This window comes from Lactuca virosa, chromosome 2 (genome assembly GCF_052849685.1).
Source record: "Lactuca virosa cultivar CGN04683 chromosome 2, Lactuca_virosa_CGN04683_v6, whole genome shotgun sequence".
Lineage (NCBI taxonomy): Eukaryota > Viridiplantae > Streptophyta > Magnoliopsida > Asterales > Asteraceae > Lactuca > Lactuca virosa.
In genome coordinates, this window is record NC_136427.1 from 225,265,751 (window position 1) to 225,277,887 (window position 12,137).

Genomic DNA, 12,137 nt, shown 5'->3' on the forward strand with positions numbered 1-12,137 from the left:
TTTATCACGAGTGAATCATGAGACGATAATATCTTATATTCTTCAAACCTAGAGATATGAGTTGTTGACTATGAGTTGGTTATACATTGATTGTACGAAACCGCATCAGTAACTTGATGTTATAAAACGTACCTTTGTGTATGATTCAACAAGTAGTTAGTACAAGCATATGAGTCAAAGTTTATCCATTCCTTTTACCCTTAAAGGGATAAAAGCGATATCTATGGGCCCCTCGATGATTTAGTGATGACAGCCTAAGTGCTTGGCCAAGCCTGGACTGATTTGATTTGTTCAATTAGTCAGTTGTCATAAATCAGAAATCGGGAAACAACAAATGGACAGAGAGAATGATTATAATCCATGTCTCAGTTCATATGATATCTAGAATGGAGGAATATATGATCACTTATCTAATGGACACGTCATTGATTTGTTCAGAGTTCGACAACGGCTTTAAGAGCTACGATTGCTAGTCGGGTTATGAAGTCATACTTGCAATAATAGTTTTAGAATTATCCAAGTGGGAGACTGTTGGATTAGATGTCTAAGCCCATAACTATTATTGGTATGTACTTGACCCGAGAGTAGCATGGTCCATTTGGGTTGCATATCATCAAGACAATTTGTTAGGATAGACTTTTGAGAGAAGCTAATTTATGGTTTATTAATATATTATAAGTTATAATATATTAATATGAAATCATATGTTTTAATTAGTATTGATCAAGAATTAATTTGGAATTAATTTAGTGATCAAAAGAGACTAATTAAATCTATGGGGACTAATTATGATAATTAGTTATATTTATATGTGTTGGGCTTAGGATCCATGTTGGACCAAGTTTATGTATGGATACATAAAGAGTTGGGCCACATGAACCATGGATCATAAGACCCATGGGTATGGATTTGGGTTATATCCATGACCCTAGAAATCCCACATATAAATACATACTTCATTGCCCAAAATCGACATAAGTGGATTCTTGGAGTTCAAGGTGGTTTTGGGTGCATGGAGATTCTCTCTCAAGTTCATTCTTTGTCCATGATGTGTTATGATTCCACTTGAGGCTTCCACACTATTGGGGCTAAGCTCTTAAGGCTAGATACATCAAGACTTCAAGCTCCTCCATAAGGTATGTTATCCTAACTAGATTCTTGTGTAGTATATGATATTTGTATGCTAGTATAGGGTAATACCTTGGAAACTCCATATTTGCATGTATAATAGAGAAAACATAGATCCAAGGTATTTAGGGTTGCATGTACACCTTAGGAGTGTTAGAATGCTCTAAACCCAACAATCAAGGAGTTCGTGAGTATTTCGGGGTGCGAAACCCTGAATAGTATGATCTCTAGAGCCCGAGAGCGGGAGATTGATTTGGAGCACATTGGGAAGAGGGGGTCGGATCAGGTGCAGACATTAGAGGGTCCCAGGAAGAGACCCGAGACTTCTGAACAATGTTTGAGAGGCCAGCAGGGTCGGAGTCAGTACAACACGTGCATGAAACTGCACGATGGAGTTTTTCGTTCCAAGGGTTTGGGCTGCTACAAGTGTGGCAGGGTTGGTCACGTCAGCAAGTATTGTCCTCGGCGGGGAAGCCCGTTATGTTTTCACTTCAATCAGGTGGGTTACAAGAAGGCCGATTATTCAATTTTGAGGGGAGGAGCAGTGAGTGCGCCTGCTCCGACTACTTTGAGGATTACTGATGGGCGAGAGGGTAGGGCAGGAACCCCAGTGGAGATGAGTCGGGCTTTGCAGTGTCAGACAAGGGAGGCCAGGACTCTAGCAGGCGATGTCGCGAGTATGTATCTTTTGCTTTCTTTTCGATTTATCTAAATTTTTTTGTTTGGAATCTTGCATCGGTTTTGGTAAGTGTATCTCTGGTTTATTTATTTGCTTATGTTTGGGTTATATCTTCGAAGGATGTTATATGTCATTTGCATGCCGTGAATTATTGGTGGTTAGTGAAATGTTGTTTCCCTTTTTAGCTTGTGTGTAGTGTTCTATTTTATCTTGGTTGTAGTCGGGATCAGTTTGGGGGCATTGTGTGGAAGGTTTATGGTCAGGATTCAGCGGGACAGTTGTCCAGTATCGCCAAGATCTAGTGGTTTTAGCAATTTTGCTTGGATTGGTTTTTGGAGGTGCTGAGGGAAGTGGTTTGTTGTTGAGATTTTGGTTGGAGCATCCGTTCGTTGGACTTTAAGGTTTGAGTGAGATATCAGGTTAAGCATCTGGGGTCATCAGTGTTGTGGGGATTCAGGAAGTGTTCAACTGGTATTCAGGGGTTGTGTGGTCTTTTGAGTTGGCTAGTAATGGATCACTAGCAAGTGTAAGCGCTGGTTGTCAGCGGATCGATTGTTGGAAAGTAAGAAGGATTGGGAATTCTTCAATTCTCATGTGTTGTGAGAATTTATTCGAATCAAATTAGGGGAGAATCGTCGAGGGATTCAGGAGTGGGAGCGGTTTTGGAGCCAGGATGAGTTTTGCATCCTCGTCGAGGAGGAAGGCGGCCCAAGTGGCTATTTGGATTGAGGATTGTGTGAATTAGAAGTTCGGGAAACTTACCAACATTGAGATTGCATTCTCGTGGTGCTTGATAGCAGGAATTGGGGAACTAGGTTGGGGTTCCAGGCATGACTTGAGTTCAACTTGGGTTTTCGGTCGAGTGTGTGCTCGACTCTGGGTGTGTTCGAATTAATAGAGTAGGGGTAAGGCGTTGAGCTGCATTTATGGTAAAGTAGAAGTGTTGTAAGACTGCGGGGTGGCCCGTAGCATTCACTAAGGTTCACTTGGTGTGGGAGTGTTGTAAGATTGCGGGGTGACCCATAGCATTCACCGGTCCCTATTCAGAAGGTGAGATTGTGACAAACCTGTGTTCTACTCGCGGTTTTCTTCGGATGATTTAGGCCAGGGTGGGTCAGTTCGTATGGATGTAGGAGGGCCACAACATGCTTCAATCAGGATATGGTAGGTCGTGGGAGACCAGGTATGAGGTAAGACTACAGTTGGTCCTGTGGGGTTCAGTTTAGCATCGGGTTGATGACGAGATGGTCTGGGTAGTTATGGACTGTGAGGCTTTCTTTTGAAAGTCGCATGGGGCGACTGTGTGGGAGTCTTTTGGCTTAGCAACCGGGCAGGAACCCGGTATTTCAGAAAACTGGCAGACGAGTTGGGACCAGGGAGGTCTCGGTGAATTTTTGAAAGCGATATCAGTGTTTCGGGCAGTATTAGTGATTTGGGATTTCGTGTGTGTGTGAAGTATCTGGGTGATTGGGAAATGCTAAGTCACTCCCATAGGGATTAAATAATCTCAGAGTAATTGATTTGATCCTGTTGCGCAACTCTCGTCTGAGTCTAACCGTTGCAGGGATGAATCTTCTACTCAAAGGATTATCTGAGCCTTCTGTCGGGTATAAGTGTATTGTAGATGTATATTGTCAGTGAATGTGTTTCCCTTTGAAGCAGCAATATGATTAGGGGTTGGGAGCATTTTGTTTGGTACGAGACTCTATGAGGTTGACTTTGTGGCAGTTCGGTGTGGGAGGTCTGACAGGGAGTCAGACCATTGAGACTTTAGGTTGGATATCCCTGTGTGGAAGTAGGAGGATATTACTATGTATTTCATCACGAAGCTTCCCAGGACCGCACGAGGAGTGGATTCGATTTGGGTCATCGTGGATCGATTGACAAAGAGTGCTCATTTCATACCGATCCAGGAGAGCATCTCGGCCGAGAAGCTGACCGACATCAACATTCGAGAGGTAGTAGCACGACACGGAGTGCCAGTCTCTGTGATTTCTGATAGAGACGTGCAGTTCACTTCTAGATTCTAGAAGGAGTTTCACGACGAGTTGGGTACTCGTCTGCACTTCAGAACCGCTTTTCACCCGCAGACGGATGGTCAGAGCGAGCAGACCATCCAGGCTTTGGAGGATATGTTGCGGGCATGTGTTTTAGACTTTGGTGGTAGCTGGGATACCTACCTTCCCTTGGCAGAGTTTTTCTACAATAATAGCTACCACGCGAGTATTAACCGTCCTCCCTTCGAGATGTTAAACGGGAGGAAGTGCAGGACCCCGATATGTTGGGGTGAGGTTGGGCAGAGGGTTATGGGGAGTACCGACGTGGTACTCAAGACGATGGAGAGGATCTAGCAGGTCTGGAGCAGGCTTCAGAATGCCCAGAGTCGGCAGAAAAGTTATGCCGACAAGCGCCGTTCGGACCTGGAGTTCCAGGTCGGGGATATGGTCCTCCTGAAGGTGTCACCTTGGAAAGGTGTCATCTGGTTCAGGAAGCGGGGCAAGTTGGACCCCAGGTACATCGGTCCCTTTAGGGTTGCAGCTCGGGTGGGCAAGGTGGCGTATAGGCTGGATCTGCCAACCGAGCTTATCCAGATTCACAGTACCTTTCACGTCTCCCAGCTGTGGAAGTGCCTGGTAAACGACTCTGTATTGGTGCCCCTAGAGGATATTCAGGTAGATGATAGCCTGAACTACATCGAGCGACCAGTAGCTATCCTCAAAAGGAAGACGAAGGATCAGAGGAACAAGAGGGTCGAGCTGGTGAAGGTGCAATGGCAGTACCGCAAGGGCTCAGAATGGACTTGGGAGCCGGAGGACGAGATGAGGGAGCACTACCCTGAGCTTTTTCTGGATGCAGCAGCAGACTTTAAGGACGAAGTCTAAAATAAGTGGGGGAGATTTGTAACGCCCAGTTCCCGGTACGTATTTTAAATTTGAGTTTTTACATTTTTATACTGGGACTCAACGAGTTGAGGCCCCAAACTCGTCGAGTAGGGGAAAATCTTGGACGCGGGTGGAAGAGTCTACTCGACGAGTCGGAAGCCCCTACTCGACGAGTAGATCTGTCTAAATGAAACCCTAAATTTTAGGGTTTGCACCCTATTTAAATAACTTATATGGCCTCCACTCCAGCCTCCATCACCCTCAGACCCTATTCTCGAAACCCTAATAAGTTTGTGAGTGTTCTTGAGCTATTTTGTGCCATTCTAGTGATTTGAAGCTTGGAGAAGGAAGGAAAGGCTTGGAGGTCCAAGAAGAAGGCAGTAGATCCAGAGTTTTGGTTGCATTTCCAGTTTGTTTGAGGTAAAAAGCTTCAACCTTGGCTTTCCATCACTTAGATCTTCTTTAGGACTTACATATTGTCATTTTTGGGTCATTTCCAAGTCACTCTCGGGATTTGAGTGCATAATAGAGTAATGACTTCAGATTTGGGAACTTTTGAGCTCAAGAAGCTCAAAGTTGCCACCTTTATTGAGCTATGGCCCTATCCCATGCATTAGGACTCCTTTATGGCTTAGTTTTGGTGTTCTAGCTTCATAACATCCATGCATGCACGTAAAGTTTGTAACTTTACGTGTTATATCGACCCTAGGAGGTCAGATCTATGCTTTGGATGCAATAATCCCGACTTAATTCGACTGTATGGACTTGGAATTTGGGGGACTCGACGAGTCGTGCATAGGACTCGGCGAGTCGGGTCATGGTTCCCCAACCTTTTCTGTTTCTGAGCAATCTGGTTGAGTCTAGAAGAGGACTCAACAAGATGGACGTGAATATGGACTTGAAGATCAAAGAACTCGACGAGTTCAAGGATGAACTCGGCGAGTTCAAGGCAATGTCCCGACTAATATGAAGAAGAACTCGATGGGTTCGAGGAAGAACTCGGCGAGTCAAGGGTTAAACGTTCCAACTTATATGAAGTAGGACTCGACGAGTTCAATGATGAACTCGGCGAGTCATGAGCAAAAGGTCCCGATTTTGTATGAAGGAGAACTCGACGAGTTCTTGAAAGACTCGACGAGTAGGATCGAAGTTCCAGTAGTTTGTGGATTATGGAACTCAGCGAGTTGATGAACCAACTCGGCGAGTTGAGTCAACCAGATGTTGACTTTGACCAAAAGTGACTTTGACCAGGGTGTTGACCTTGACTTTGACTTTCACCTGAGTTGACCCTTGAAAGGGTTATGAGTATGAAATGGTAATTAAGGAAGGTTGTTATGTGTAGGATTTGAGGAGTTTGAGAGGAGTTGATCCCATCACCGAGGACAGTTCAGTTACTGCACGACATTGAGGTGACTTACCTTCCAGTAGAAGTGGGTCTAAGGCACCAAGGTCGGCCCACTAGTAAGAGTTATAGTAGAGATGATTGTCTTTGTGATAATTATCTGGTATGTTGCTATCTGTTATGATTATGTGCTAGTATGCTATGATGTTATGTGATATGTGATAGGAAGGGTATGATAGACCCCAGTACCGGTCGATAGGGCCGAAGGGGTATGCCAGCACCCAGACAAGCTAGGCAATATATGATTTATATGTTTATGCACTAGGATGCTATGTGGTAGAGTAGGGGGAGAAATAGTCCCCGGTACCGGTCGAAAGGACCGAAGGGGTAGGCCAACACCCTGATATGCTAGGCAAGATATTGGTCGAAAGGGCCGAAGGGGTATGCCAACACCCTGATATGCTAGGCTAGGTACCGGTCGATAAGACCGAAGGGGTAGGCCAACACTCTGATATGCTAGGCAGTTACTGGTTAAAAGAGACTGAAGGGGTAGATCAGTACCCGGCTATGATAGACAGTATGTATGTTATATGGTGTGAGGTATGATGGGGGAACTCAGTAAGCTTTGTGCTTATAATTTTCAGTTTTGTTTCAGATACCTCTTCATCGAAGGGGAAGGAGCCGGCACGGTAGCAACGCATCACACACACAGGATTTCCACATTATGAGATTATTGGGATTAACTATGACATTATTACTTTTTATGATATGGCTTTGAGACATGTGATGATGGTTTTATGAAATGATGTGACTCGATGATGTTTTCTGATAAATGTTTTTCTAAATCGTTATATCAAAATGAAATTTTTGGTCTTGAAAATTGGGATGTTACACCAACTCGTCGAGTCTATGGCATAAACTCGACGTGTTGGAAGCTTTTGGGGTGCGTGTTTTTAAGGACCAACTCGTCAAGTTGGTGAAGGGAACTCGACGAGTTGGACGTTGTTTGACAATTCCTAATTTTTGGGTTTTGCACCCTCTTTAAACATCTTAAGTTCCGGGTGGTGGACTCATTCCCAGCCTCCATAGCCCTTAACCCTAATATTGAAACCCTAGAGCCTCCTTGAGTGTTGTGAGCTCATTGTGGGTATGTTTTGGTGTGTTGGGAAGCTCATTAAAGGGAAGAAAAGCTTGGTGCAAGGTGGTGGTTCAAGTAGGAACTTTCAGATCTCGATTCTCTACTCCATTTCCAGCATATATTGGGTATAAAGTTCTAACCTTACTTAATATTTTCTTAGATCTCTTCTTTGGTTAAATTGCATGCTTTTAGCCATGGATGGGCGATTGTTGGGGAAGTAGAAGTCCCAAGTGTTTATTCTTTCAGAGCTATGATCTTCATGAGTTCTTTTGGCATAAAGGTGCCAACTTTATGGTCTTAAGGGCTTCATGCATCTATTAAGCTCTTATTTTGGTCTCTTATGAGCTTTTGAGCCTCTCCTAACCATGCATGAGTGTAAAGTTGGAAGCTTTACGTGACCATGCAGCCTTAAAGGACCAGATTTGTATTTTGGGGCTTTGTCTTGGTGATTAAGTGATTATTGATTAAGCCCTTAACCTTTTAAGCCTAGGGTTCGGGTTTTGAGCCCACTTGGTTGGTCCCTAGGGGTAAAGTTGTAAAATTTACCCTTCTAGACGCTATTTAAGTTAAGATCTGATTGGGGAAGCTGTTAGCTTCGATTATGTCGGCTTAATGGATTAAGATGTTCAGTTCCTAATGAAGTCGACGAGTTTTTGGGAGAAATCGGAGAGTTGGATCGGTTCTACTCGATTTTGAAGTCTGATGAAGGAAACTCGACGAGTTGAAGGGCAACTCGGTGAGTTGGGTCAACTTTGGCCGTTGACTTTGGCTTTTGACTTATCTCTTTGACCTAGTTTGTCCCAACGGGTGTTTTGTGGTAATCTAAGTTGTATCTAAGGAAAATATGGGCTTAGGATAAGGTCCATATGGGATCGGGCCCAATTTGGAGAATTGGGTCATTAATGGGCCTTTGTGGATCTTTTGGTTTTGGACCTTTTGGTTAATGGAATTGGGCCTCAGTTTTGGTTCATGTTGGGGTCAGGGGTAAAATGTTCATTTTACCCCAAGTATGGATGGTGGGCCTTAGAATGGAACCCAATTGCTAATTGGGTGTTATTTTGATTTGTTAGATCGGAGGTGTCGTCAGGGCAGCAGCTATGGATTTCTTTCAGTAAGCTTCAACATTCGAGGTGAGTCTCCTCACCATATCAATGGGTCGAAGGCACCAAGGCCGGCCCATGTTATTTAGTTGTAGTGGTCATTTGCGAATGTGATGTCAATGTGTTTTATATATATGAAGACCATGTGAGGGTTCCCATGGCAGATAGTCAAGACCATGTGGGGGTTCCCATGTCAGTTAGTTAAGATCGTGTGGGGGTTCTCATAGCACTCGGAATAAGACCATGGAAGGTTTCCATGGCATCCTTATATATATATATATATATATATATATATATATATATATATATATATATATATATATTTGTATGTATGACTTATGTGGACTTATGTGGTTTCGTGTGTAGTATGTTATGGGGAACTTACTAAGCTTTGTGCTTACGGTTTTAGTTTTGTTTCAGGTACTTCGGTTTTCAAATGAAAGAGCTCGGGATAATCTCAGCGTATACATCCGTGGTTTCTGCAATATGTGATCTTTGGGATTGGACTCTGATAATTGTTTTATTTGAAATGCTTTTCAATGTTTTAAACAGAGTTGCAATAGTGTTTTGAATATAATAAAAATATTTTTTTTTACCTTGGATTTTTGGGCTGTTACAACACAACAACTCTCTGATAGTGGAAACCGGTACTACGAGACACCTATACACAGTATATGAGTACCCTCTCAGTCTACACCCTAAAACCCTTAAGTTGACCAAAGTCAACAATGGTCAAAAAGCCAACGGTCAAAGTCAGCCACAGTTAACCCCCATATCATGGACACCCATTGGCCACACCGTGGCAGCGCTGGAAAAAACAGTCACAAAGATTGTCCATCGGCATGACGTGGTGATCAACCTGTCACGTCGTGGAAGCTGCTCAGATCAGCTTAAGACGTTAAGTTCTTAATCCTTTAAGCCACTCATTGGTACTTTCCATAGGGCTTTTTTACTCCCAATACTCATTAAAAAATGTTTCTTTGTATACATGCATGTCCAATGCATGTCTTGAGCTCAAATTAGGTCAAATTGGTGAAAATGAGAATAAGATCTCATGCATGGAACTCATAACTCAATAACTTTCCAGATCTGGGACATGAGGCCACAAAGAAACCTCAAGGACTCATAAAGTTGTCAACTTTATGAAATCCCAACACTCAAACCACCTCAAACATGGAGGAAAATAGACAAAACCCTAGATCTAGCATGCTTGGACACAAAAGGTAGACGCTTGAGGACTTACAAGAGTCCAGAAGCTACACAAGATAATGAGCGGAGGTTAGCTTACTGGAACAATGCACCAAAACACTTTCTTCTTCTTCAAGGGACTAAAAACACCACCAAAAGCTCACAAGGTCAACAATGGAGGTTAGGTTTTCTTCTAGGTTGTAAGGGAGGTGTTTGAGGCTGATGGTGTGGAAACTCTAGCCATCACATCCCTTAAATAAGGCACAAAACCCGAAAAATTAGGGTTTGCACACTGGCAGCCACCACATCCTGGTCAGGCTTTTACCACGTCGTGGTGTGCATAGATGATGCGCATTCCCTTTGGCCATGACCACGTCGTGGTGTATCCTTCACCACATCATGGTCATCACAAAATCCTTTTTTTAAGTCTTTAATCACTAGAAACATAATTGAATTATTTACCCGAAATAGATGTTACAGTTTACCGATACAAAAATTAGATGCCCTCAAAAGATATAAAGAATTCTAATTTAAAATGCCAGATCATTAAAGTAACCGACTCTACTATCATGTCATAGAATAGTGCGATTGATATGTAAAATTTAACTTTAATGGTCTATTGTGTAGAAAAAAAAAACTTAGGTAACTAAATGGGTAAAATGGTCAACCTTCATTGTGTTACGGTAGCATTTTCTTTTTATTTATACAAGAGTATTTGAGAAAAATAACCATAATCTTTTAAAATATAGAATTACGTAAAATATAAAAGTTAAAAGTAAAGATTTCAAAAAATGTTTGTAATAGCATTTGAATTAAGGTTAAAAATAGTTTTTGGAAACAAAATATTTAAATTTTCTTCAATTTGCCTACAAACTCAAGTAATTATGTAAAATGTAATGAACTTATACTTTTGTCTTTAAATATGTTATTCCAAGTCATAACTGTATTAACAGATCATTTGTAATTTTGTAATTTTGATTTAAATTTTAAATTTTATTATAACTTTGATATGAACTTTAAATTTTTTTTATGAATTGGTCAAACTTTTTTTAAATCTGACCCAAAATTAGTTTTTTTCAATTTTATTTTTCCAACTTTTATTTAAATTTTTACCACTTTTTTTTTATAAATTACCATTTTTACAACTTTTTTTTACATATTTTATAAACTTTTTAAAGTCTTTTTGTACAAAAAATTTTAAACTTTTAACATTTATAGGGACCAAACGTGCAACAAAAACAAACTGTAGGGACCTTTCGAGTTAAAAAAATAAGTTAGGAACCAAACGTGTATATTACCCCAAACCATAGGGACCATTCGTGTAATTTACTCTTTTTACTTATATTTTTTCAAGTTTTTATTAACTTTTTTATAACGTTTTAATCTTTTAAAACTTATGTGTAACTTTATTTATTTATTTAATTTCAAGCTTTTTAAATATTTTACTTATGTTTTTTCAAGTTTTTTTCTTAACTTTTTATAGTGTTTCAAGACTTTTAAGACAATTTAAATAGTTCTTTTTCCAAATAAAGTGTTAACATTTTGACTTAGAAAGTTTTTTTTTGTGTAAAATAAAAGTTACAAACTCTTACTTGCAAACATTTTTTTGTTATTTTTTCAAAATATAAAAACTAAAAACTTATAAAAACATATCTTTAACATACCTAGGTCTTCTCAAAATATCTTGGTCTTGGTCATGTATTATCTTCATTTATTTTTATTTATAAAAAAAACTATATAAAAGCAAACACATCATCTAACTTATTACCTTATGAGTTAGACCTTATAATTATCTGTAATAGATGGAGACAATAGTGCATTAGTGGTTGTACTTTTGCATGCAAACTTACCAGCCAAAGGCAGAGGTTTTTTCTTTTACTTTGAATAATTATTCTTTCTTGTTTCTCCTCTAATTTCAATAATGGAATTTATTGTTTTACGCTGTGTCTTGACAGCAATAGAATCTCACTACCACAAAAGTTGTCTTTCAATGGATCAAGTCTTCTTTAAAATGCGATGAACATTTGGGTTTTGGATTTTTTTTCTTCCCTTTTTTAGTATTATTTGGTTATCAAATAATAATCTAGTTATTAACAAAACAACTTAAGTAAGATAGTAGTTCATAAAACCATTGTAGTTTGAATTTTTTGGGTTTAAATGTCAAAAAATTATTTTGCTGATTTAACCACTTAAAAGCATCTACAATAGAAGCTATTTTGAAGTTTTTTCATCTAAAAAGCCTTATTAAAACTAAGAAAGTCAGTGGAATAACTTTTTTCAATTAATTAACAAACTCTTACCAAAGCTTTATTAATTATTATGTGGGTATGTGTTTTTAACCAATTGCTACTAAACAACTCATTAAACACTCCATAAAAAGACAGTTTGAAAAAACTATTGTATTGTGGATATATCAACGAGTTTTTGTTTTGAAGTTTTTCACTAAAAAGCTCCATTAAAATTTATAAGCCTTTCGTGGATGATCTTAGACTTTAGTTCTTTTTTTTTTCCTTTAAAAAATACAACATAACACTGAATTTTATAAAACCACTATAATTTAAAATTTTATAAAAACCACTATAATTTAAAATTTGTTATGCTTAACCATCGGAAGATTTGTTTTATAATTTTTAATAAAAACTTTGAAAAAAAAAAGATAGCTAGAAAAATACTCTTTTGA